An 11,993-nucleotide genomic window follows, 5' to 3' on the forward strand; every position below is an offset into this window, starting at 1 on the left:
ATCTTTTTCTTCAATGTAGAGTTAGCGTATGTGTATTTTCCACCTTACTCATTACAGTTCTTACCTCTGAAGCTCTACTTGGATGTGTTTTATATCTTCAATGTTGCTACTTAGCTTTTGGAATGTCCAGAATACATTTGCAAAAACAGTTTTAATGCAATTTTTTGCCATTTTTTTGTTCTGGGTAGTTTTATTGGTTTCTTCTCTTTGTAGGTTCTACTGTCCTTCATCAGCGGATATGCAGTAATCTTTCATTATATACAGATACTGAGTATTTTACTCTGTGGCCATATTGAATATTTTTTAATATCCCTATAAATACTCTTACATTCAATTTTGGGATTCAATTAGACTTGTTAGGGCAGTTTTACTCTTTCTAGTCCTCCTTTTGAGATTCACAAGGTGGGATGAAAACAGCACATAGTTTAGGGCTAATTATTTCTCTCTTCCAAAGGTGAGAACTTTCTGAGCACTGAAATCAATGTACCATGAAATGCAAATCACACTACATGGCACACCACCTCACATTCATCGGGATGACTACTGTAAACAAAATTAACCAGTATTGGTAAGGATGTGGAGAAACTGAAAACCGTGGGCCCACTTGGTAGGAATGGATGATGGTACATCCACTATGTAAAATGTTGACGGTTTCTCAGAAATTAAACATGGAATTACCATGTGATGCAGCAATTCCACTCATGGGTGTTTACCCAAAAGAACGGAAACCAGGGTCTTTAGGACGCATTTGTCCACATATGCTCATAGCAGCATCATTTATAATATCTGAAATGGAAGCAAACCAAGTATACATGGATGGACAGATGGTAACAAAATGTGGAATATCCACACAATCGAATATGATTCTGCCTTATAAAGGAAGGGAATTCTGACACCTGCTTCAACTTGGATGAACCTTAAGGACATTATGCTAAATGAAAAAAACTGTCACAAAATGACAGCAGTATGATATTCCCCTTATAGGAGATACTGAGTGTAGTCAAAATCATGGAGACAAAAAGTAGAACGGTAGTTCCCAGGTGCTGAGGAGACGGGAAAATAGGGAGTTAATGCTTAATGAGTATAGGGTTTCCATTTTATAAGATGTAAAGATCATAAAAAATAAATCCATTTTCTAGGGAGATGGATGTTGGTGATAGTTATGCAAAATTGTGAATGTATTAAATTAACATCACTGAACTGTGCAATGAAAACTAATTCAGATGGTAAATCTTATATGATGTGTATTTTAGTACAATAGAAAATCGGAAAGAAATGAAGATAAAATCTTTCCCAAACAAAGATTGAGGGAGTTCATCACCCTAGACCTGCCTTAGAGAAGTGCTGTGGGAGTGTCTTTGATTTGGAGCGAAGGAGCACTGAACGAACACAGAAGCGTATGAAGGAATGTGCCTCGTAAGGGGAGATAAGGACCGACCCACACGGGATGCGGCGGCACTTTAAAGGCTGGTATGGCGTCAAAACACAAAATTATTAAAATAAATAACTGTATAAAAAAGAAGCAGATTTTTTGATTTGGCCCTAGATGTGTATACTAGATAGAATAAATCTAAAGGAAGGTAAATACCTAAATATGAGTTAAATTGTAACATTTTTGTATAATGCTTGGTTTGGGTCTTGGATAGCCCAATACTTACTTTGTTTTGCCCAATTTTCCTTTGACTTTGGAGCAGTGGCTTCATTTTTGAATAGGCAATTTCAGTTAAAAATATGTGTATTAGGACACCTGGGTGGCTCAGTGGGTTAAAGCCTCTGCCTTCAGCTCAGGTCATGATCTCAGGGTCCTGGGATCGAGCCCCGCATTGGGCTCTCTGCTCAGCGGGGAGCCTGCTTCTTCCTCTCTCTCTGCCTACTTGTGATCTCTGTCTGTCAAAAATATAAACAAAAAATCTTAAAAAAAATATGTGTATTCATCCTAGGTTCTTTTTAAAAAAGCATTTATTTAAATTCAGTTTATCTATTTATTCTTATTTAAATCCAGCCAGCTGACATACAGTACACCGTTAGCTTCAGATGTAGCATTCACTGACTCATGGTTGTCAGCCTGTAGCAGTACGGGCTCCGGGGCAGGGTTTCGTGACTTGTCCGTGGATTCACAGCCCTCGCCCGTTCTGTCCAGTACCATCCTTCATGCCCGTCACCCGACTACCCCATTGCTTTACCAAGTAAATTAATAGACCTCTAAAAATAAATTAATTAAGAATACCTCATGCGGATTTTCTCATGGCTCTTCAGGATGAATACAAAAAAACACTTTATAAAACTTTATAATTACAGAAATTTTCTATTATTTTTTTCTGTTTTGCAGTAGCTTGGAAACCAGACGGACAGTGTTTCCTTTTACAGCGTCAGTGACACCAGCTCTGTAGACTCATCTGTTGACCGAGTAAAACGGTGCCCTCCTTGCCGTGGGTGGGCCGCATCCGCTCCAGCGAAGGCTGAGCACATCAAAGGCAGGCCCTCCACGGAGTGACAGAGCACTCTTCTTGCCTGACTGTCCTTGAGCTGGGGCTTGGGCTTTTTTTCTCCTTCTGAACTTTGACAGAAACACAGGCTCTTTCTGGGTCTTGAGCTGCGAGTCTTGGTCTGGTCGCGAGACAGGAAAGACACCGGTCCTCCTGCTCCTCAGGCTGTGTAGACGGCTGGACCCGAGCTACCGGCTCTCCCAGCTTCCGCGGGGAGTCTGCAGACCCTGAGCCTGGCCGGCCTCCTCGCCGCCAGTGCGAGTGCAACAAATCTCACTCGGTGGCGGGTTCTGTTTCCCTGGGGAACCCTGGCTAACACATGAGGTCTGCCAAGTACTTTGGAAAATCATCCAAAGCTGAGAAGAAAATAAGGCCCGTGAGCCTTTCGAGCGAGGTGGTGCGCGTCAGGACGTCGTGCAGGGCCAGGCCTCGCCCCTCCCTCGCGACGGCATCGGACAGAGAGAAGGGACTTTCGGGCCCTTCCTCGGGATTGCACTTTGCAAGCTTTCTCTTGCCCAATCCTGGGAGGCGCGTTTACATCTGTCTTGCTAGCCGGGGCGGTTTATAATTACTGGAATTCTTCTGCCCTTTTGGACTAAATACTGGATTCCGTAATAGCAGGGCGCACGCAGGCGGACGCCGTCGGAGCGCGGCACAGAGCCGCTTGGCCCGAGCGCTGCTCCTTTGTCTCCGCGCTCAGATTCCTGCCTAATTACAAAAAGATGCTGCAAATGTCAGTCACATGAGTCTGTTTGTAAAGCCCCAAGGCCACGTGTGCTCTCGCAGGACAGCCCACCGGTGATGCAGCACCAGCCGATTCCCTCCCAAAGACACGATCTGGGGCAAGTGCGGGCGACCTGCTGCCACGAGGCCTCCCCGGCCGCGGTGCCTCCGGACCTCTCGGGCTGCGCCGGCGTCCGCGGCGCGTGCGCCCTGCTGGGGCCCTGCGGGGTCCGGAAGGCCCGGCTGCTCTGCGGGGGCGCACGAGAGCGCGGCGGAGCGGAGGTGCGCGGCGCTAGGAGCCCCGGAGCCCCGGCCGTCAGCGCCGCGCCCAACCGCACCGACGCACCAGAATCTCCCTTGCGGGGCGCGGGGCCCTTGGTTCTCGCGGCCGCACCGCACGCGCGGTCGTCCTGACGTTCGAGAAGGCGCACGGCTCCCCCCGCGCCTGGACTCCCAGACGGCTTCGGCGGGAGGCCACGTGGATGGCCCCCGCACGGAGGCCTCGCTCCCAGGGCTCGGGGCGACCTGGGGGGTGTCCCCCCTGCTCCTGCTCCCGTGGCGCGCGCGTCCTCCTCTGCATTTCTCTGCGTCGGCGTTCGCGGGCCGGCCTGGCTCCCGAGGGGCCTCCGGGGCGGGGGCTGCTCCAAGCCGGGGCCTCCCCTGCAGCCCGAGGCCACCGTGACGCAGCAGGCCGAGGCGGGCAGCCCCCGGCGGCCGGGTCGCGTCCCCGGATCCTTCCCGCGGCAGCCCCGGGCCCCGCTGACAGGCCCACGCGCGCGTGCAGCATCTCCCGGGGTTCTCCGGACTCGGCCGTCTCGTTGAGCTCAGAGGAATCCCTCCTGCGGGCTCCTGGCTTCCACGGGGCCGCACACGCGCCGAGCTCTGTTCACTCGTTTCCCGGGGGCCCCGCACCGCGTCCGAGCCTCTCCCGGCGCGTGGCTGCTGCTGCCCGGCCTCCCTCCGCCGCACATCACGCCGCGTGGCCGCCGGGCGCCCGCTCGGGCCCGGGAGGCTGTGTGCTTCGGGCCGGGATGGCGGGCCGGGCCGGGCCCATCCTCCCCAGACGGTTTCCTCCCGCGGCTGCCTCTCCTTCCAGCGCCCAGTTCTGTGGACGCCTCCGGGCGCCTTCTCTTGAGCCTCCCTGCTCTGCTGTGACCTGGGGATGACCGGCTGGAGGCGGGGTCCCCGGGGAGCCGTGAGGCCCGTGGAGATGGAGGTCACGCTCCGACGCCCGCGAAGACTTAGTCCTTCCTAAGGGCACCAGCTGTGTCCTTCCTTCCGGGAGGTGGGCCTGCACGTGAGCGCCGGTCGGCCTCCCTTGCTCCCCGCCTGTGGCCGGCCTGAGGAGACCGGCTGTCTCCCACACGGCGGCACTGCCGGCCTTGCCGTGGGCCGCAGCCACCGTTTGGGCTGTCAGACTTCCTTCAGAGACTTTCAGATCCACCTGAATCGTGTCCCAAAGCCCAGGGAGCAACCCCCACTGCTGAGCAGGAGGCGTGGGGCCTTGGTTCTGGTTCCCACAGGGGACTCGAAGGGGCTCTCTTGGCTCCTGGCTTTCCCTCGTGGTCTGTAAACTCAGCACCTTTCCGTGTGTCTGTGGGTCAGCGATCCCGGAGCCTTCCCCTGGGAGCTTCTGGGGGGAGGAGCGTTAAAAAGACAAACTTTTGCCCTCGGGGATCTTACACACGTACCTTGGAGGACACTTACTGTTCCTTCACGGCCCCCACATTTCTGCGAAGATGCTCTGTCTTCCCAGGGCTGCTGGACGTCCTCAGGCCGTCTCCAGTGTGTCCGAGAACCCCACCCGCCCCGAAGTGGGACGCCTTCCTTCGAGACACGGCTAGGGAGACACAGCCCGGCAGCGAGGGCCTCAGGCGTGGTGCGGGCTGACCTAGCTGTGGCCAGTGCTGTCAACACCGACAAGTGACCGAACGTTTGACCCTTAGTTTCTGTAAAATATGGCTGGTCACACCCGTGCGAGGTTGTGTCGTGAGGTCTGAGAGCATGTACCTCCGGGACAAGGCAGGGGGCCGGCACACAGTAGGCGCTTACAAAAGGACGAAACCTTTTTCTAGCCCCGACCCGCCGGCCCGCAGCTGTTCCGAGCCACACCGACCCGTCCGCCTCCCCCAGCTCACCTGGATCCAACTCGGGGCTCACGGGTGCTCCTTGCGAGCGCACTGACGGGTTCCCTCACTGTCCCTTCAGAGCGGGCCGTCCCCCGGATGGTCCTCGAGCCCCGTCTGTCTTTACCTGGCCGTGTGCCTGCGGGTCCGGAGGCCCCGCTGAGGGAGGGACGCCGACAGTCCGTCTCCACCACCAGCAGCGGTGGAGGCAGCCCTTCCGCTGCTCCGGGGCCTCCGGTCCTCGCAGGTGGCTCCTGTCACCTGTCCTTATGCTCACTACCGACGTCCCCCAGGCTACGTTACTGAGTCCTGTAAGAAGTCGTCCTCAGGAGGCCAGGGCTCCTTCCGTTGTCAGCCTCACCACTCCGTGAACACCTCGGTGGTTTCAGGCACATGCTGTTCATTCCTTCTACACTGATTGACTTAGCGAAAGAACAAGGATACTAATTAATGATTGTCAGACACTCTCCTCTGATAGCACAACTCCAGGATAATCTGGATTCTGGATGAAACCAGTAGGGGACCGTCCACCTCTCCCCAGCTCACTGTGCCCCATGTCACAGCTGAGAGCGGGGACATCTGCACGGCCACTCGCTCCATCGCCTAATCGTCCGGTCTTCCCCCAAGCACGTCCTCCAGGTCGGGCTGCAGCAGAGCCCAGGCGGACGAGGCCTCGCCCCGATCCCCATAGACACCTGCTCACCTGAGAAAGGTGGGGAACGGCCCTCCTGCTTGCGGGTTGGGAAGGGGGTAGCAGGGCTTCCTTTGTGGACATGGGTCTACAACACGGCACCGCCTTTTTTAAAAAGATTTTATTTATTTATTTGACAGAGAGAGCGATCACAAGTAGGCAGAGAAGCAGGCAGTGGGAGAGGAGAAAGCAGGCTCTCCGCTGAGCGGGGCTCAATCCCAGGACCCTGAGATCATGACCTGAGCAAAGGCAGACACTTAACCCACTGAGCCCCTGGCGCCCCTACACGGCACCTTGAATGGAGTCGGGGAATGGGTCTGAGCCACGTGAGCCATGGGCTGCAGGGGTGAGGCGGCCATCAGCACCCTCTGGGAGGGCCCCTCAGGGCAAGCAGGGCACCCCACGCTCACCGACTCGGTCGGAGGGCGGGCAACCCCTGCCGAGGGGTCTGGTCCTTCCAGAGCCTCTCAGAGCGTCCAGAAGGATCAAGCACCTGAGCAGAGGGCCGGTGCCCCTGCATTTCATCACCCAGACGGCTGACCTGGAGGCAAGGGCACAGGTCCGGGAGACCTGTGGCCTCAGTCCTTGCTCCTGGCAGTGCCTCCTGATGGGGGTTTTTCCAGGTTGCTGCTGCCTGCTCTGCCCCGTCCCTGCCTCTAGAGCAGCCCGAGAGGTGCCCCCCTCACCCCCCACCAAGAGGCCAGGGAGCTCTTGGGCTTGCTGCTGTTTTGGAAGAGCAGAGGGAGAGCAGGCAGGGTGGGCTTCTCCAGTGGTAGCCCACACGGGGCACCTGGGCCTGCCTCGGGAGGAGGCTCTGACTCCGTGTGTTCTGTGGCTGTGCCCATTTTACAGGGCAGAAAGCCAAGGCCCAGAAGGAGACTCAGCAGCCTCCCGTCACGGGGTCGGGGCTGGAACCGGGCTCTCTGCCCATCCGGTCCATCCGATCACCTCTTCTAGGAAACGGGGTCTCCCCGCAGCTGCCCCACTGCCTGCGTGCCCAGCGGGCCCGTCCACCGGACCCCCAGCCCCCCATCCAGCATGTTTGTGTGAGTGAGTGCTCAGTACACGCCAAGAATCTAAATAGCCTGTGACCTCATCCTGCCGGCCTCCATCCACATGAGCTTTTTTTTCAGGAATTTTATCCTCCTGCTACCAACCCCGGGCGCACTCACACAGAACTCACATTCTGTGGTTTCTCCTGCTTCCCGGAACCCGCTCCCCCAGAGGAGGGCAGGAAAGCCCTCTGCTTACTCACGGTCCAAGGAGGGACTAAGAGAGAACAGATGCCTGGATCCGCGAGCTCTCACGCAGCCAGCAGCTTCCGGCCCCGCGTGTCACAGAGACCCGGCTGCTCTGGGACCTCGGTGCGCCCTCTCCCCAGAGCCCAGAGCCAGCACGGGAAGGCCAAGTGGTTCCCCCGATCCCAGCCCTCGCCCCCAGACCCCCAGCTTCCCAGCGACCCAGGGTCCTCTCCGGGGTGGCCTGGAGCCCCCCGACAGTCACCAGCATTGGCCCATCCCTCTCCTCCAGTTCCATCAGAATGGCCCGCTCTGACCTTCGGTGCGGAAAGGACGCTAGAGGCCACTTCATTCATTCATCTGTCAGTGCAGTCGCTCAAAGATATTTACTGAGCATCTAGTGTGCACTAGACCCTGTCCTGAGGTACTGGGCCGACGGTGACCAGCCTGCCGGGATGCGCCATGCCTTGCATTGACTCCCACGTGTGGACTGACACCCCTACCCAGCCCCAACCCATGGGCACCCCTGCCGTGTGGACCCCCCACAGCATGGACCCCCCTCTCCCCAACCTCCGGCTGCCATGGGGGCCCTGCGTGGACCCCCGCCATGTCTCCTGGGGGCGGGCTGGTGCCCAGAGGTCCCTGGTTGGTGGACGGTCTCTCGTGAGCTGTCAGCAGCGAGCGGGAACCCGGGCCTGCTTCCTTTGTGTGTGAAATCGGAGCCCCCTGAAGCCCCACACCCTGCTCCCACGCCTCTCCAGGCTGCTTCCTCCTTGCAGTGCTCATTCCCCAGCGCCACGGCCACCTCTGTCCTCAGCCCCCAGGCTGGACCCGAGCCCGGGCCCAGGGCAGCCAGGTCCCTTGGGGACGGTGTTCCCGTCGTCTGAGCATGTGCTGCGGGAGCACAGCCCCTGGGCAGGTCTGGGGGTCAGGCCCCCACCCCTCTGTGGAGGGCACCCCGGGTGAGGCCATGCCGGGTCTGCGTGCCTTCTTCGTTTTATGCTTCATAATGAGCTCACGTCTCTGCGCTCATGTCCACGAGCTGGCCCGTCCCCACTCAGGAGTGTCCATCAGCTTGAGGCAGGCTAAGAAACTTCACTTTTGGCCAGTCTGGTGCTGGTCACTCTGGCCTGGGGCCCGATTCCAGAGCCGGCTCTCTCACTGGGCTCTGGTGCTCGGAGGCCTGTGGACTCCTGTCTCTCCTCTGCTGTCCCCGTGCTCCGTGACAGGACCTGATGACAGGTCACATTCACATACATCCTGAGGCAGACACCCATGGCCCAGACTTCCACCGTGACCAAGGCGTCTAGTCTTGAGGGAGGCGTGCGCGGCCGATGACCAGCTGCGGGACCTGGCCCAGGCCGGCCGCTAGGTGGGACATCTGTTCCCTTCTGCTTGCCGGCAGGGCGGCTGTGCACCTGGCTGTTGTTCCCGAGAGGTCCAGGCTCTGCAGTCCCCTGGGTGAGGCTGGACTCTGCCAGGTGTCCCTCCCTGGTCCATGAATCCTCTGGAGGGCAACCAGCCCCATCCCCTGCCCAGCGCCCGCCTCACGGGGGAAGCTCAGGAGACGGATCAGACTCGAGCTCTTAACCAGGCGACGCCACTTCTGTCAGCTGGTTTTCTGCCCTAGGCTGGGTCCTTTCCTCTTGCCCCTTTCTGTGCTCCCGGGCCTGAGGTCCTGCCTGGTCGGGTCCAGGTTGCTCAGACCTCTCGGGCCTCTCCTGGCTCCTCTGCATCATCTGACTCTCCAGGACAGGCTCTTTCTCTGAGCCTGCCCCCCTGCACCTGCCCCCCTGCACCTGTGTCTCCTGACTCATTCATGTCATTTTCCCACCAAGCAGGACATTCTAGAAACTTAGGCCTGGCCCCACCCAGTGTCCACAGAGAACCAGTGACCTCTCATTCTGACAACTCTGATGGTCATCGTAGACTCATTTTTTTAGCCCGTTGAGATCTTTTGCTCCATCTTCTGAAGCTTTAACCTTCCTGGCTTTCCCGCAGTGGGAGTCTGCTTGCTACTCCCTCTGGGTGTTCACTGGGCACTGGACAGGCATGTTTGCAGGCCAGACCTGGAGGAGTGCCCCGTGTGGTCCCAACCATGCTATTCTCAGATCAGCCTCCATGCTGTGTTCTCAACGTCAGATGTCAGCCTCCACTGAGCTTGTCTTACTGACGCAGACCAGAAGACCTATCTATCATAGGATGTCCACTGGCCGGGGGGAGGGGGTCCATGGCACCATACTGAGACTTGGAAAATAAGGACCATCACGATGGAAGTTTCTAGAGCCTGGCAAGGAATCTGGATTAGTTTCCTAGGGCTGCCTTAATGAAGCACAGGATGCTGGGGCTTAAAAATGACAAAAAATGTGTTGTCTCACCCTCTGGAGGCCAGAAGGCTGAGATCCAGGCAGGGCAGGACAAATCCTGCGTCCTCTAGCTTCTGACCCCACAGCAATCATGGGTGCTCTTTGGCCACACCTCTCTGTCTCTGCCTTTGTGCTGGCATGGTTCTCTCTGGGTCCCAATGTTCCTTTTCTTATAAGGACATGAATTATTGGCCTATAAGGCCTGTCCTACTCCAGTAGGGCCTCCTCTTAACTTGGCCAAATCTGCCAAGACCCTATTTTCAGTAAGTTCCTGTTCACAGCTTCCAGGCAGACACGATTCAGCCTCATCTGGGCAGCTTTGGTTCCCCCCACACTTCCTTAGATATACACTTTCCCCCTATCCTCCCAAACTGATATTTTACCCAAGTCTCTATGGGGCTTCCAAGAACTCTTGGGCAGTCCTACCATGCCACCCACTTTGCTCTGGGGCTTCCCTGACACAAGTCCTCTTTGTCCTGTGAAGGCTGGCCAGGACCCTCCCTCCATGCACAGTGGGGCCATGGGGTCTAGCTCCATCCTGTCCCCAGCACCTCCATCACTTCCATCATCCATGGAAACATTCCCAGGACCTGGCGCTGGATTCTGCTCCAGCTCTGAGCTGCCTCTGCCCTATTTGTGCCAACTTGTTTTTCTCTTGCACACAATCAGTTCTCCCTACATGACCGGTCAGCTTGTGTCGTCTCCCCGAGAAGTCTGCTCCGATCGTCCCCTTTGGAAGAAACATTTTCTCTGTCCTCTCCTCTGAACATGCATCACTGTGTACGGGTTATTCCTCCTAATCAGATCTGAAGGTAGTCTTGCTGTCTCCTTTGCCCTGCATACTCCTGAAATGCTAAGAGGGCCGCTCAGTGAATGTGTGCCAAGTGAACAAATGGAAGAAGAAATGCATTCGAAGCATCGTTTGCTGACACAGCGGAGTGAGGTGTCTAAACCTGCGCTTTCTGGCCACAGATATGACCAAGCAGTAAGCAGAGTAAGATAAACCAGTAAATGGACAAGTATCCACCACAGATTCTTTAAGGGAAACCTGGTTATACATTCTTCTTTGGAATTTCAGATAACATTAATTTAGTGATGTAGTCTAGGTATTTTTTATTCAAATGATGACTTCAGTACCAACTAACTGGCCACAAGAAGATACGTCATCTTAAGACATACACATTCTGGGTACATCAGGTAAAAAGACCTTCAAACAGTGAGGGATGCCTGGGTGGCTCAGTGGGTTAAGCCTCTGCCTTCAGCTCAGGTCACGATCCCAGGGTTCGAGCCCCGGGCTGGGCTCCTGCTCAGCAGGGAGCCCGCGTCTCCCTCTCTGTCTGCCTCTGCTCCCTGTTTGTGCTCTCTCCTCCCTCTGTGCTCTCTCTATCAAATAAGTAAATAAAGTCTTTAAAACAATGCCGTGAGCAAGGATCATCATCATTCAGTTCCAATCTCCATCTCCACCTGCCCCATCCTGAAACACCACAAGAAGCTCCAGGAGCTGAGGCACAGCAGCCTGCTGTCTCTGGCCCCTCTGTGGCCCCAAATGACTCCCTTAAACCCAGCGGGGACCCAGGTGAAGTGAATGTCGGGTCCCTCTTGATCTTATCTTGCTAATTTATATCTACGATGGCTTAGAGATAACCCCATACAGTCTTTAACATTCTTCAGTGGAAGCTTGACCTGTCCACTGCTGGGCACATTGATGCCCAGTCAGCATGACGGCTGTCTTCCCAGGACCAGCCCATGCGGCTGACCCCCCGTCACTGTTTCTGTCCCCTGTCCACGCTGCCTGGGGTCCACCTCCCCCTCCTCTGTCTGCCTCCCCCTCCTCTGTTATCATCTCCTTGGGACCACTGTCTACACTGTCTGCTGTGGGAGAAGTTGCTCTCTGGGGAGGGGCAGGGTGTCTGACGGCTGCCCCATTGTTATTCTTGAGTCTTTCCTCTGCGGGCTGTCCCGTAAGGGAGCCCATGGAAGCTGACGAGGATTTGTCTTGTCACTGGGGATAAAGTGCCAGAGGGCTGTGGCCCCGTTCTGGGCGCTCGCAGGGGAGGCTTCCGTGGGGCCCAGACAGCACACGGGGCAGGGTTTGGATGAAATGAATCCCCCCTCTCCTCTCTTTCAGTCATCGAGCTGCAGAAAATAAAAGTTTCCAACTTCTTGGGCCAAATTCCTATTTTGCACATGATAAATTAATTCAGCCATAGAATAACCTCACCCATACATCGACTCCTCCCCCCAGCACGCCGCTCTGAACCTTACTGACGGGGACCCGTCTGCTTACACAGCCCTTCTCCGTCTGGCTGATGTGAAGCTTACTTAAAACCCCAGAACTTGCAGACTTTCTCTTAAGCGAAAAG

General features: G+C 56.1%; 1 protein-coding gene across 1 annotated transcript in view; it reads left to right on the forward strand.

The window, feature by feature from the left end:
• WDR27 (WD repeat domain 27) overlaps positions 1-11,787 on the forward strand; it is a 215,645-nt gene extending 203,858 nt beyond the window's left edge. Inside the window, exon 27 of the transcript XR_014311702.1 lies at positions 11,767-11,787. The gene's annotated coding sequence lies outside the window, so the exon portion shown is untranslated. The remainder of the gene's footprint in view (positions 1-11,766) is intronic.
• The last annotated feature ends 206 nt before the right edge of the window (positions 11,788-11,993 follow it).

This window comes from Mustela nivalis (assembly GCF_964662115.1).
Source record: "Mustela nivalis genome assembly, chromosome: 5".
In the NCBI taxonomy this organism is placed as follows: Eukaryota; Metazoa; Chordata; class Mammalia; order Carnivora; family Mustelidae; genus Mustela; species Mustela nivalis.